The sequence below is a fragment of the Corvus cornix genome, chromosome 1A (genome assembly GCF_000738735.6).
Source record: "Corvus cornix cornix isolate S_Up_H32 chromosome 1A, ASM73873v5, whole genome shotgun sequence".
NCBI lineage: Eukaryota > Metazoa > Chordata > Aves > Passeriformes > Corvidae > Corvus > Corvus cornix.
The window spans coordinates 11008112-11022067 of NC_047057.1; the positions used below are offsets into that span (position 1 = coordinate 11008112).

The window sequence follows — 13956 nt, forward strand, 5'->3', positions numbered from 1 at the left end:
ACGCCCTTTATAGGAAAAATATGACCCATATACATGGGAATACCTGGGTGAGTAGAGCCACTTTACAGAAATCAGCCCTGTATTTTCACCTTGTAGCAAAAGAAGCAATGAAGACCCTTTTGTCCTGACTTTATCCCTGTCGAGGAAAGCATCTGAAGATAAATAAGGAGCTATTCACCAAAAAAAAATCATTAGCTGTGTTATAAATAGCAGCAAAGATAATTCTTTCCCACCTAATCAGCACAAAGTACCCATTGTGAAGTAAATGAATTTTCATTAAGACTTATATCAATACAGAACTTGTAACAAAGATTTCCATTAAAGAAGATCAAATAAAGGAAAGTATGTAATTTTTCAGGTTTCTACATTTTTCACTACTGTCTGACATCTGACGATACAAGTTACCTAAACATTAATACACCACCACAATTTTACTTTTATCACAGGTTAATTAAATAACAAGCCTTTCTTGAAGTGTCTTTTTGTTACCTTAGGTGTTTGAAAGTAACATTACAGGAGCTTAAGTGTAGCACAAGTCTGTCATTGCTTGCCCATGTAATTTCATTAGTTTGCAGCAAGTTTGTGGAGATTGAACTGCTATGTTAAATTAATTCACAGTGCTCTTCTGTCCCTCGAGGGATACTAAGATGTGTCTTTTAATACCAGCTACCAGAGCTGAGTGGACAGCAAGGTGAAATACTGGTTGAGGAAGTCTGCATAACTCCTCGAACCAGCTGAGGACTCAGCTGAAGAGAGGTCCAAAGTCGTGACTTTGAACATTATTTTCAAAAATAATGACTCTATGTGCAATGTCTGTCACGTCATTTGCTTATCACAGGTGACAAGTTCACTGAAGCCAAGAAATCAGAAACTAGACATGCAACTAACTAAACTCAACAGACCATTTCTGCCTAAATCCTGTCTTTGATTCCCAGGTTTCCTGATCACCAGATGCACATTCTGACAACAAACAGATAATATATTATCTGCCTGTGCCTTATGGCAAATAATAGGTAACACATGAGAAAATATAACTATTTTACAGATGCTATTTCTCCTGTTCCCATGCAAAGATGTTTGGACATGACCATACAAAGTTACGTCCCCAGTTTCTTGGTTAATTCTTGACTGTAACGCCTTCTTTGGGGAAGAATTTTTCTAATCATCCTGTCACAAGTTTTCCTGAGCACATTAGGACTGCAGTGATTAAATTTACTGGTGACAATTAAAACAACCAGAGCAAAGAAATTTTTGATTTCCCTCATGAAGAGAAGATAACTTTTGAATTCCTGCATATATGAAGCAACTTCTGTGAGCATACATACTCTGGGAGATTAATTTTCCTCTTCTTATCAACATTGGTTATTGGATTTCTGAAACAAATCAGCCTTCCTTTCAAAGGTTCTCAGTGTTAATAGATTGGTTTGAAGATTTCTTTATTATTTTTTTGTTTTAAGAAAATCATCCTGTATTTAGCTGTTTCCATATATTGTAGCTGTGTCAGTCTGTGCTGATTCTCTAACCACAACCACTATGAACCAGTTCATCTCTACCAGAAAAATGTTTTAAAGAATGAGGGATTTCTCATTTAGTTGAGATAAAAAGACAGACTGTGTACGTGTGCTGTTTTTCATCACTTTTTGACTAGAAGGTTTGTTTTCAGTCAATTTGCCTTCTACAGTGTGAATTCCAAAGAGAATCAGTAACATTCAGGTAAGACAGAGGAGAAGGAGATCAAGTGGACACTTACCTGATACTGTTTGTATTGTTCATTGCAGTACTTGGTATTGTTGGGAGGGGGATATTTTCTCATAGTAATGATAAAACCAGTAAAAACAATCAGAAACATTTTGTTCTATTGCAGCAAATAAGAGTTGTGATTCCAGCCTAGACAGGATATAATCTAAAAGTGAAAGCAACATACATTCTTAGATAGAGTTGTATAGCTCTTTTTTTTTTTCTTTGAAGCACACCTGGTTTTTTTAGTTTTAAAATAGATTTTTAAGTTACAAATTCTTTAGAATTAAAAATAGGATACTCTGTGACCTTCTTACTACTTTAGGCTTTGAATACTCCTTTCTTTGTCTACCACTTCTGTGACGACTGTGAATGACTGTAATATTCCAAAGTGCTGTAGAAAAGCAATAGTATGTTCATGATAAAAACTCTACAAATCTCTTTGTTTAGCAGTTTTGCAAATATGAAAATATTTCATTTAAGTAGGACTAAATCCATTATTATTTTGACTTTTCTACTTATGCCTTTTTGAGCAACTTCTGGGAAGAAAGTTTTCTTTATAGATATGAATTATTTTAAGCATAATAATGTTACATAAACAGTTGCTATGTTTTGCAGCTTACCTGTGGCTAAGTTCCCTGTCAATCTAGGTAACATTATTCAGTGCAGAACAAGAGAAAGAATACAAGAGTCAGTTCTACTCTCAGTCAGATTAACAGTCGAAGTCGTTAACTTCAGTGACATTGTCATTGAGTTCTGAATTTGTAATAAAATTACAAATTTTATTATGCACATTTATATAAAATTAAAAATTTATTATACACCAGCACCTCGCTTTTTGAGGCAGGGGCTGTTTGCCTGAAGCACACCAAACATTTACTTCAAGGTCTTTGTATAGCAGCACAACCAAATCCTAAAGGTTTCACTTTGTTTGCTTTTTAGTAGAATTTCAATTTACTGTACTGATTAAAGGAATTCTGAGTTGGCTCAAAATGATAACTTCGTTATCCAACACACTTATTTGGATAACATAACCATGGTTGTATAACCAGAGGAGGAGGGGTTCCTGTGCAGAATGAAAGCCACTCGTGCCATGTGGACTCATGTAACACAGGAAGACATGCCCCAGCAAAATAACCCACATTCCTTTCCTAGTTTCTGAAATGAAGATCAAAGATGGTCCTTGAATTGACACAATGTGTCAATATGCAGAATAGAAAAAGCTGTGATGAGCAGACAAAGTGTGTGTCTATGTGTGTGTACAGTCTTTTACAATTTCTCTGGTAGGAGGTTTGGCTCAGCATAGTCATCTCTCCGATACGTCAAAACTTGAATGGAGACTTCATGGATCACTGATATCAAATGTTGTTCCCATCTCCTTATTAGATCAGCAAAATTCTTAGCCAGTGCAGCGCATCAGTAGAATGAAAATGAATTGTGTATTGCTTAAGAATGTCAGTGCTCATTAACAGGAATGTAACAGCTTCAATATTTCCGAAACCCAGATATGTTAAGGCACAAGATTGAAGGTTATAGTAAGACATCATTATGAAGAGTTAATTATGTAAGAGTTGAAGTGCAATGCATGCTATGGGTAAAATTGCCACATCCAATGGTAGTACCAGAAATAACAAGAGATGTTCAGTATAAATACTGTAAGAAAAAGAAACATGGTTGTTGGCAATCCATAAGGATAGAAATGTATTTCAAATACGTTAAAGCAAGGGGGATTTTAGCAATGATGACCTCTATAACAAATGAAAATATGAAAAAGCCTGTTCATAACTGCTAAAGATGTGACAAAAATAAGAACATAAATTAATTCAGCCAGTACACTTATCAATAATGCACTAAGTAGAACTCTTTTTTTCTATCAAATTTTTGTTTGGCTCAGAAAATCTCCAGAACAGTTGTCTTGTAAAAGACATCTTATTTGCTGTTAGTGTAATAGTCCTTAATTTATTCCATGAAAAGCAATTATTTTAGTTATTGTGACATCAATTTTCTCAAAAATGTGCTTTTTATGATTTGTTTGATTGTTTGGAATTGTCTCAAATTCATTCACTGGTGAAATCTCCACGATCACTGAAGCTATTTCACCACTTATATGATTATGGACTTTCCTTGGCCCCACTGAATTCCATGGTAAATTTCCAGCTGGCTTAAATGAAAACAGAATTTCACCCATGCTTTTTTCTCTGATGGAGTATTGTTTGGCAGAAGGGTGAGTCTTAGCTGGGGTTTCCTTAGCATTCCAGAAATCTGTAATCATTAAATCTTTAAAAAAAAGGTTGAATACATCCCATGGATGAAACCTTGGTGTTTTGTATTACTTGCTTATTTGAAGACACAACTTCCAGTTGTTTTAGGCAGAGTTTTAAGGGGTCAGCATTATAATGAGCTCTGTTGGGGAAGAGAATGTGGGTCACAGCCAATGCCTTGCCTGTGACTCTGCCAACAACTGGCACATAAGCAACACTGGGAGGTGCTCAGATTCCATTCACCTGGAGACAGTCCCCATTCTGTCTCCTTAAGAAGATATTAAGTTTTACATAGGCTATCATTTCTTCTCTCAAGCCAAATTTAGCCTAAACGATCTAAACCCTTCTGTTCAGCTAATGCGTTTTCAATTAACATTTCATTTTAATATCTGTAAATTTTAAAAATGAGTTAAGGACTGCTCCATGTAGGCAATGGAGATTTTAATTACTGCTTTGTGGTGAAAATGGTTTTATAAAGAGCTGGTGTTTGATTCCAGTAGTTTTGATTCCATTCTTCCTTGTAAAAATTGTAAGGTATTCAAAATTCCACCCACTCACTGTATGCAGTGTTCCCTTGTGTGCAGGACATCCTGAGCACTCCACAGCAGATGGATACAAAGGAAATTAATCAACATAAAGATAATGAAATGCTACCCTCCTAAGACCTAAACACAGTAGTTAATGAAATATTCTGATTTAAAATGGAAAACAAAGGATTCATGAGGATAGATGCATAGAGATAAAAATAGAAGTAGTCCTCCAAAAGCCATGTCTTTTAACAGCAGAAAGTGTTTTCAAGGGCATAGAAGAATGAAAAGAGATACTTGGTAGTAAAAATCATATTCCTGTTGGAAGTGCCTCTTGAAGAGGTAGATCTCATAGTAATATGGTCTCAACATTTCACCCCCATATTCAGAGAACATATAACTAGACAGACAACACTATTCTTTGCTCAGGTGTATTCCCAGGATGTAGAGCAGGACCTGGTGCAACAGAGCACAAATTATAGGGGTCTGAGTGCTCCAGAAACCCTGTCTGCTCGAACAGGCTCACCAAAACAACTGTTAACATACTTTATTTTGTATCAAAGCTAGATCAGCACCAAGAGGATCTCAACTGCAGGGAAATAAAGAAAGAAATTTTGCCCTCATGTCTTTTCCCAAGCTGGGTTGACCACGTGTCAGCTCAGCTAAGACCTCTACCCTAATCTTTAGAATTCTGTGCTGTTACTACCAGAAAAGTATTAACAAACTGAGGTGTCCAGGCAAAAGTAATGCAAATTACTAGGAGAGCTGTAGGGAATAAATTTAGAGAACTCATCAGACAGAGCTTTGTTGAGTAATGATTGAGAAGCTCAGAGAATTTAAAATATGCCCAATGGGTGAATAAAAATAAAACACAGTTGGGCAAATAAGTAACCAGGGCTAATGTGATGAAGCTGGAAAAGATGAATATTTCAATTTAATACTGGGGGAAAAATTTTTCATACTCATGTGATTTAAAAGCTAAAATAACCTCCAGAGGTGGAGATCCAAGTTTCATCTCTCAGAAATTTTAAAAGTAGTTATTAGTAGAAATATTCCTGCACTAGTAGAGAGATTAATTAAAGGCTGTAGTGTAGTATTGTATGCTTCAGTATAGTATATATTAATGCTGTCTGTGTGACACACTAGGTTTTGATTGTGGGCTTTTTTATAAAACAGGTCACAACCAGTTCATGTTTGCATTTCAGTTACATTTCTAAGTGAACTTTGCCTGCAGTACATATTGTGTAGCTTTAGTTTAAATGCAAACTGTGTTAGAAAAAAACCATCAAACTGTACAGCCTGAGTTTTCGGGCTATCACACTGATAAGGCACATGTACCTGTAGAGATTACAAAAGATGTAAAAGAATTAACCATTCAAATTGCAACTCATTATGATGTGCTCTGCAGAAATGTTTAGCTACATTGCTCAGTTACAGAGATCTTCATTTTTCAATACATTACTGGAAAGACACAATATTTGTTATATCCAGTTGACATGTATTTATCATGTTATGTCTTTGTGAAGCTCCTCTAGATTTTATATCCTTTTGGATACTACACATTTATATTTGTGATATTCATCAATATTAAGCATCAGATCACCTTCCTGTATCAAACAGTATTCTGCTAAATACCATAAACTGCAGTCTAAAAAGTGTTTGGGAGGTTCTTTTGAAAACAAATGGAGAAAATCCCGTTTCTGTTTCTCTCAATCTCAGAATTTTCCAAAAATATTGAAGCTTTAGTATTTTCTAAGCACAAGGTATACTGAAGCTTCCACAATACCTTTCTATTAACATCTTCCTATGAATCAAAAGATTATGGGTTTTTTCTGAGTATGTTCCCTAAATCTTTCTTGCCTTTTTTGAAGACTAACAAGTGCCTTCTCTAGTCTTTGCTTTCTTAATCACAACTTTTCAAATGTGATAGAGAATGGTCCCGAAACAACATCAAGCCAGTTTCCTGGCATTTTCATATGCATCCTATCCAGTCCTATGGACTTGCACATGTCCAGCTGACCTAATTAGTACCTAATTTGATCCTTCTGTACCATGGGTAGTTTCTGCCATTTTTGGTCCTAAGCAAAGACCTGAATGGCCTGGGAGTGAGCAGCAGACTTTGCCAATAAAGTCTGAGGGAATGAAGTCTGAGTCCTTCACCCTTTCCTACCATAGATTATCCTTTCCTACACTCTCCATCACTTGGTCTCCTGTCACACTGGCCCACGTTCTCCCCAGTGTTCCTTTACTTGCTGCTGTGGCTGTAAAATCTCTCCTGTTGCCCTTGATGTCCTTCAGCAATCCTGACTCCAGATTTTCTTTGGCCTTCCTAATTCTGCCCTGTGTATCCAGGAAATTATTCTCTATTTCTCCTTGTTTGCCTGTCCCTGCTTCTGCCTTCCAGACACACATGTAGTTTCCTGGGAGCAAAACTGACCCTTAAAGTCTCCCCTTGTTTGCACAATGTTCTATAAAATCAGGATAAGGCCTCTGTATACTAGCAAGGATTGCAGTTTCCATATTTCTATTCTTTCAGCAGAAATTGCTTTGCAGCAAGACACAAAAAAATCCCTTTTATGGCCTTGGAAGAAATTGTGGGGTTTTTTTTAAATCTCACTTTGATTACGCTGTTTCAATAGCAAGGTATTATAAGACTTTGCAGTCCTGGATGCAACCCTGGTCATGGTTGCTATGGGGGACTCCAGACAGGTGAACAAAAGTGTTCATCTTTCTGCCTGCTGGCACAAAATAAGACAGGAAGCATCCTGTCAGAATGACCTTAAAATAATGAAGGACTTTGAGAGAAGTAGGTTGTGCCAAGTGTGAAATAATGCAGTATGAGTGTGGGAAGAAGGCCTGGATTTGTATGGTTAATTGAAAAGAAGGATTCAGCTACTGATACAGCTTTTTCTGCAATACAGTTACATTACTTCCCAAGTGAGCTAATTAAAGCAAGATAAAAGACCAAAAAACCACAAGCACTAAAAGAAGTGTTTGTGTTTCAAAGCAAGGAGTTTCTGATTAAAAACAAAACAAAAAACCCTGAAGATATTAAAAAAAAATGAACAAAACCTTTCAAGTGTAGGGAAATCTGTATATTTGGTTTACACTGTTTTCAAAAATAATGACTCTATGTTTTACCTTGTGTAAATGAAAGCATAAATAGAACTACAGGGGGTTTTGGCCAATGGAAGGTTCTTGTATTTCCAAAGAAAAGAGTGGAGAAGCAATCAGAAATCAAGGTCAGATATGCTGCTAGAGAATTAAATAAAAAGCACAGGTGATGACCTACATTTACAGTTATTTTATTTTGTGCATACAGAAAAAAATAGCCAAAAATACAGAATAAGTTTTAAAAGATACTACTGGTGCAGCAGAAAGCTACACCTGCATGAGCAAAGTGCACCAGCACTGAAAGTGGTGCAGGAGAGGTGCCACAGTCTGCAAAATGAGTGGCTCTTCAGAATTTAGTTGTGTTTCCAGACTCAGTTAAGGGTAAGTCTGATCTCCTTCAGTCATCACCAGGAAGAGATAGGATGCAAGATGTCCATGAACATGGCAGGTTGATATCTGATGTAGTTTAGAGCATCCTCAAGGCTGCTGAAGATCAGAGGAATGCAAAGACAAAAATCTTGCTTTGATCTAAGTTCACCACCAAATTATATTACATACTCCACCAATGAATTCAGACTATGGGAGAAAAAAATCTACAAGTAAGAAAAAAAATCTTTAAGGCCTTCTGAATTGCACAGTGATGTGCAATGATAAGAATACTGAACTTTCAAATTGGTGATGGGGAATCAAATACTTTTACTGTCCATGAGCAGACACATTTGCAGTGTCTTCCAGAGACATTGAGGTCGATTGTAGGGAAATAATACAGTTGTTCTTCCTTTGTGTTTTGTGCATATGAATGCTCTTCCCTACTAAGGTCTTAGGAGTTTTAGATAAGAGAATTGTTTCTATTTGTATTTACATGTTGTCAGAGAACCCCAGGCATAGATTGGAAACCACTGGCTAGGTGCTGCAGAAGCAGAGAAAAAATCGAGAAAGCCCTTTCTTTTGCAAATTTATATCGTAAGATGAAGGACAACAGATGAAAGCAGTTAGTAGGGAAATGAGCTGGATGCCAAGCAGTGGGTGTCCATGGACCAGCACTTAGCTCTCACAGCTGTACATTGGAACACTTAGAGATGAAAGAGGTGAGAAAGAGATAAAAAGAGGTATCGAAGAGGCAGTGGGCACAAATAGAAACACGTGTCCCGTCTGAATATCATAAAACACTTTTTGCTGTGAAAGTGACCAAGTGCTGGCACAGGTTGCCCAAGGAGGTTGTGGAGTCTCCGTCTTTGGAGATATTCAAAAGACATCTGGCCATGGGCAGCCTGCTCTGAGTGACCCTCCTTAAGCAGGGGGGTTGGACAAAATGATCTCTGCAAATCCTTTCCAACTTCATCTGCCTGAAGTTGGTGACATCATAGTGTGGCTATAAATAATTCTTCCTGAGGGCACATCAGGAACAGCAGGAGATACAAAGAGATTTTGTAAGAGCGGGTGCTAACAAGTACAGAAAAGGTAAAGCAAGTGCTGAGTTCAGTGAAGAGTTATGCAAGTGGGAAGATAATGTCAGTATGGAAAATAAGTGAGGAAGGGAAAGAGATGGGTGCTATGATGAATAAAAGGCTGCTGGTAAATTAGTCGAAAGTGGCAAAGTGTTTAAAAGGTAGGTAAATATAGGTAGGATTGAATGGGTTTTGCAGCTGGGAGTGCAGTGTTCTCTCACTCTCGTGAGCTGGAAGATCCCATCACTGGGAAGATCTGGAAATGGTGTAGCTCACAGCTGCTTTCTTGCCCAATTTAATAAGAAATATGTTTTATTAGTTTAACCACATGTTAAAATGAGACAAGCTGAATGATTTCATTGCTTAAAGTTTTACTAGTAGAGTTAATTCACAACTAAAAAACCTTCAAGCACATGAAGGCATGGAACAATGTTATTGTCAGCATTTTAAAACATTCTGTTAAAGAGAATTATATTCAGTGTGGTTCATAATAACTCCAAACGATTTATCCAAAGCAAGTTGGTTTCCTATTTTCTACTACAGTAGGCAGCATAGGCTGCCTGTTATCACAAAATATCCCATTAACAGTCTTCTATGATAAGGCTTAGAAAGGCTTTTACAGAGAGACAAGGAGGAAGGTGCAAGTCTTTCCTCCTCCCTTTCCCAGTGTGTGCCAGGCCTGTTAGAAACTCCACAGCAGAGGGTATAGGCTGTGGAGCAGATCCTGCACTCACTATCACTCTTTCGAGGAGCACTTCATTTGCTATGGATACACTGAGTGTGGCAAGGGAAGGACCATCCTCCTCAGCAAGCTGGCACTTGGGATATGTCAGACATAAGTTTTTCTTTACAGGTTTCTTTTACTTAACCAAAAGCCACTGGCTGTTGTTAACTTCGTAATTGAGAGTCCTTTGAGAAAAATTCTGTTTCACTTCCCTGTGGAGATTTTGGTTGCAGGTACTTGTGTTGGTAATCTCTAGCACACATTTTGTTGTCATATTTTTCCCAGCTGTATTTGGATACTAGTCTGCTGAGCATAAAAACTCTGCAGCTAAAAGAAATAGAAATAAAATCTTCTGCAGGCTACTGAAACTGTTATTATCTTTGGAAAACCTCTACCTCTCTCTCTGAGACAGGATAAAAATCTCTTGATCGATGAAAATTGAAATTAAAACTCTCACTGACTCAGCTGTAAAAAATATGAAAGAAGACAGATGGTATGAAGATGTGCATGATTATATGCTCAGTGGCAAAATTTAGCTGGAAAGAGAAAGGAAGGAAATCAAAGTGATAGAAATGAAGGAGCTGCCCCTGTAACACTATTTAAAAATTTCCCTTCATAATCTTACCTGGCAGTGCCTTTACAGTATCAGCTCCCAGCCTTTGGTGCCTCATTGCAACCCACATTAAGGGCTTACCATCAATGCCAGAGTGGGTTGTTCTACCTAAAGGAATAACCTAGAGACAAAGACAATATGCTTGGTTGATTAGGGTAAAGCAAAAGTTTGGGTTGCCACCCCTAGGAGGCGTGGTGCTTTTGCCTTTTCCTTACTGGGATTATACTGGAGGGTCAGGTAGAAACCGCTAACAGGACCACAGTCAACAGAAGGTGCTTTGTGAGGAGGCTGAGCTGACCATGGCACAATAACCCTCTTGCCTCTTGCGAGCTCAGAGAGAGATATTTTTAGGGACGGAGAGGTGAAAATTTGGTATTATCTTCTATGTTGAGGATTAGGTTGAATCAGCTGGAGCAGAGCCTGCATCTGTGACCTTCTGGGCTTTAAGCAGTGTCTACCTAAATTCTGTATGCTTTTTTAGTTTTATCAGTTATGAGTAATTTCCTGCATCCTAAACTATTTCTGACCTTTGGTACTACTGATTCTGTCCGTGAAAATCACATGGGGGGGAAAAAAGGAAATCACTCCAAGCACAAGATTAAAAGATGATGTCTTTTCCTAAGGAAAATCATTCTGATTTTTGAAAATTTCATCATTTCTCCTCATTGTACATATATAGTGTGTTTGGAGTGTTTATCTTAATGGTACATGGCTTGTACAGAGCCTAATTTTTACATGTGCCTTCATATGGTGAAACAGCCAATATGAACTCAAGAGACCCTTTTTTGGAGTGTGGCAATCCAATTAGATAAGCAAGATTCAGGAAGAAACATGAATACATTGCGGTGTCTAGCTCCTGACATCACATAGACAACAAGTTTTTTGAGATAGGCTTTTTCCCCGTAGAAGTGCATTGTTTTGTCAAATTGCTGTTAATGTATAGAAAAACGAGGTGTTTGAATTACAGGTTGCAGTTTCCACTGTTTTCAGCACTGCAATAATTTTTCAACTTATAAGTATAATCTTTATTTGTAAAAAAAGGGTTGGGCAAAGAATAGTGGTATATTTTATAGGAGGCTTCATGCAGCTGACCTGCAATTTAAAAATTAATTACTTTCCTTTGATGGAAATTGTTCTTTCCACTCCTCATTCCAAAGATGCTCAGAAATACACTGGCTTGTGAGATAGTATTTACTTTTAGAAGTGACATTCCAAATAAGTCATCAAGGCAAAGGAAGGTAAAACAAACCAGCTACTTCCAATGCCTTCTTTGTACTTTTTTATTAGGCATTGAAAAAATTCTTCACGGCACATCTACTTTATCAACCGCAAAAGTTTACATGATACGTTATGAAGACACACAGCATTCAGATAAAAATAAATATTGAATATTCTTCTTTCATTTAATTCTGTACATTTTCATTGTATGAATGAGTCAGTAATTCACCAGGAAAATTTGCGTGTAACTGAGAGGTTATTTACACTATGTAACATTAAGTGTTTAACTTAATGCTCCTAATCATCCCCTAGAGACATTCAGTTCTCTCCATTCTCTATATTGAGAATTTCAGTTCTTAACTTTGGATGCACTAAATTACAGGGCTCATGCTGAAGGAGTTAAGTAGATGAGGTGAACACTCCTATACAGCTGAAGACCTGTTTAAGATCCCAGAAGAGGCCCTTAGCAGAACAGGGACTGTATTCCAGGGCTGATGATCAGAGGACAGGGAAATGCATCAGTGTTTTAATCTACTGGGTACAGATACAGAGATGAGCTACCGTTTTCATCAATAGCCCTGATGACCATAAATTCAGAGGAAGTCAGTTCTAACATTCCCCAGGATTGCAAAAGAGGCCTGACAGGTACGGGGTCAGGTTCCAGGTTTACTCATATCAGTAAACCTGATATTACTCAGTGCCAGCCACTTTGGTGCTACAGTGGCTATCAGCGATCTGACACACAGATTGCCACAGTCTGTCTGCTCTTCTTGTCTGGCACACACAAATGGTCATCCTCAAGATCACAGGCTCACAGAATTCATTAGGCTGGAAGGTGCCTCACTGATCTAGTGATCAACTTTGTGAATGAAGAGGGGGCAGCAAATGTTTCCTATCTGGACTTTGACAAGACTTTTGACACTGTTTCTGACAACACTCTTATGGACAAGCTGGCAAAATATGGACAAGAGAGCAGTATGATGGATTGAAAACTGGCTGAACAGCCAGGTCCAGAGGGTTGAGATCAGTGGTTCAAAGTCAGGGTGGAGGTAAGACACTGGTGGTGTTATGCCAGGGTTTGATACTGGGGCCAATATTGTTCCTCAAACATCTTCAGTAATGATTCAGAAAATGGGACAGTGTACCCTCTGCAAATTTGTAGATGATACAAAACTGGGAGTGACTGATACAGAGACAGTCATGCTGCCATTCAAATAGACCTGAACGGGCTGGAGAATTAAGCTGAGAGTAAACTCATGAAGTTCAGCAAAAGGAAATGCACCTGGGGAAGAATAACCAGTGCATTATCCTTGGGCAGAGCTCCAGGCATTTCATCTGCAGTCTCACAAAAATGTCACCTCCCCTTCCCAGCCTGTCTTTCCAAAAGAGTCTGTACCCAGCCACTGCAGAAATTTAGTTGCTATTGCCTCATGTCTCCATTAGCTCAATGAATGTAACTGCATGTGGATTTCTGATTCCTCCCGTTGATTCCCCATGCCATATCCATTATTGCCAAGCATTTCAGAGAGGCACCCAGCTGTGTTCGTTCACCACAACAGTCTCAAGATTGCTTCTCAGGAACCTCCGTCTTTATGGACCTGTGCTTAAAGTGATTCCACTTCATCATTGGGTTTGTTGATTTCTATGTCACTTCTCTTCCCATCTCCCCTGGCTCTTGCCTTATCTATTCCATCCTCAGTTTGCTCACTTGCTTTTTGAGGAATCTCCACCTTTCCTGTAATTACCAGTTTAAAGCTCTCAGTTTGGCCATCCTTGACACACACTGTGTGCTTCTGGTGGCATGCTTTGGATGCAAGAACTCCCTCCCTCATTCTGCATCATTCTGATCTTTCTAAGAAAAGGATTCCAGACTTCTGCTGTTGTAAACTTATCAAGCTCTATCTCATAGACTATCTTGTTCTTATTTCATATGAAAATATTGCTCTAGAACATCACTTCTCATCTACATAGAAAATTATCTCTAATTTCTGGATTTTGTTCCTTATAAGCCAACATCATTCACTTTTATGTCAGTACTAGATTTCATTTACATGACTCTCCTTTGGGAGCTAATCAAGGGTCTAAACTTAACTGGCCCTTGCATTTTTGATGTATCTTTGAATATGACTGATATCCAACATAGTTCCCCATATGGGACTGGAAGATATTATATATCACCTGTAAATATTGCACTTTCCTGTAGTAGTTTCTAGAGGTTACACAGGACAGACTACACTGTATGAAATTGCATTAAAAATTATGGTTTTATAGCTAATTTTTCATTGCATCACCCCTCAGACATGTAGAATCTGCA

At 37.9% G+C, this 13956-nt stretch overlaps 1 protein-coding gene across 11 annotated transcripts in view; it reads left to right on the plus strand.

Moving 5' to 3' along the window:
• The window catches only part of MAGI2 (membrane associated guanylate kinase, WW and PDZ domain containing 2), a 717920-nt gene that overhangs the window by 423315 nt on the left and 280649 nt on the right, over window positions 1-13956 (plus strand). The window lies entirely within an intron of this gene.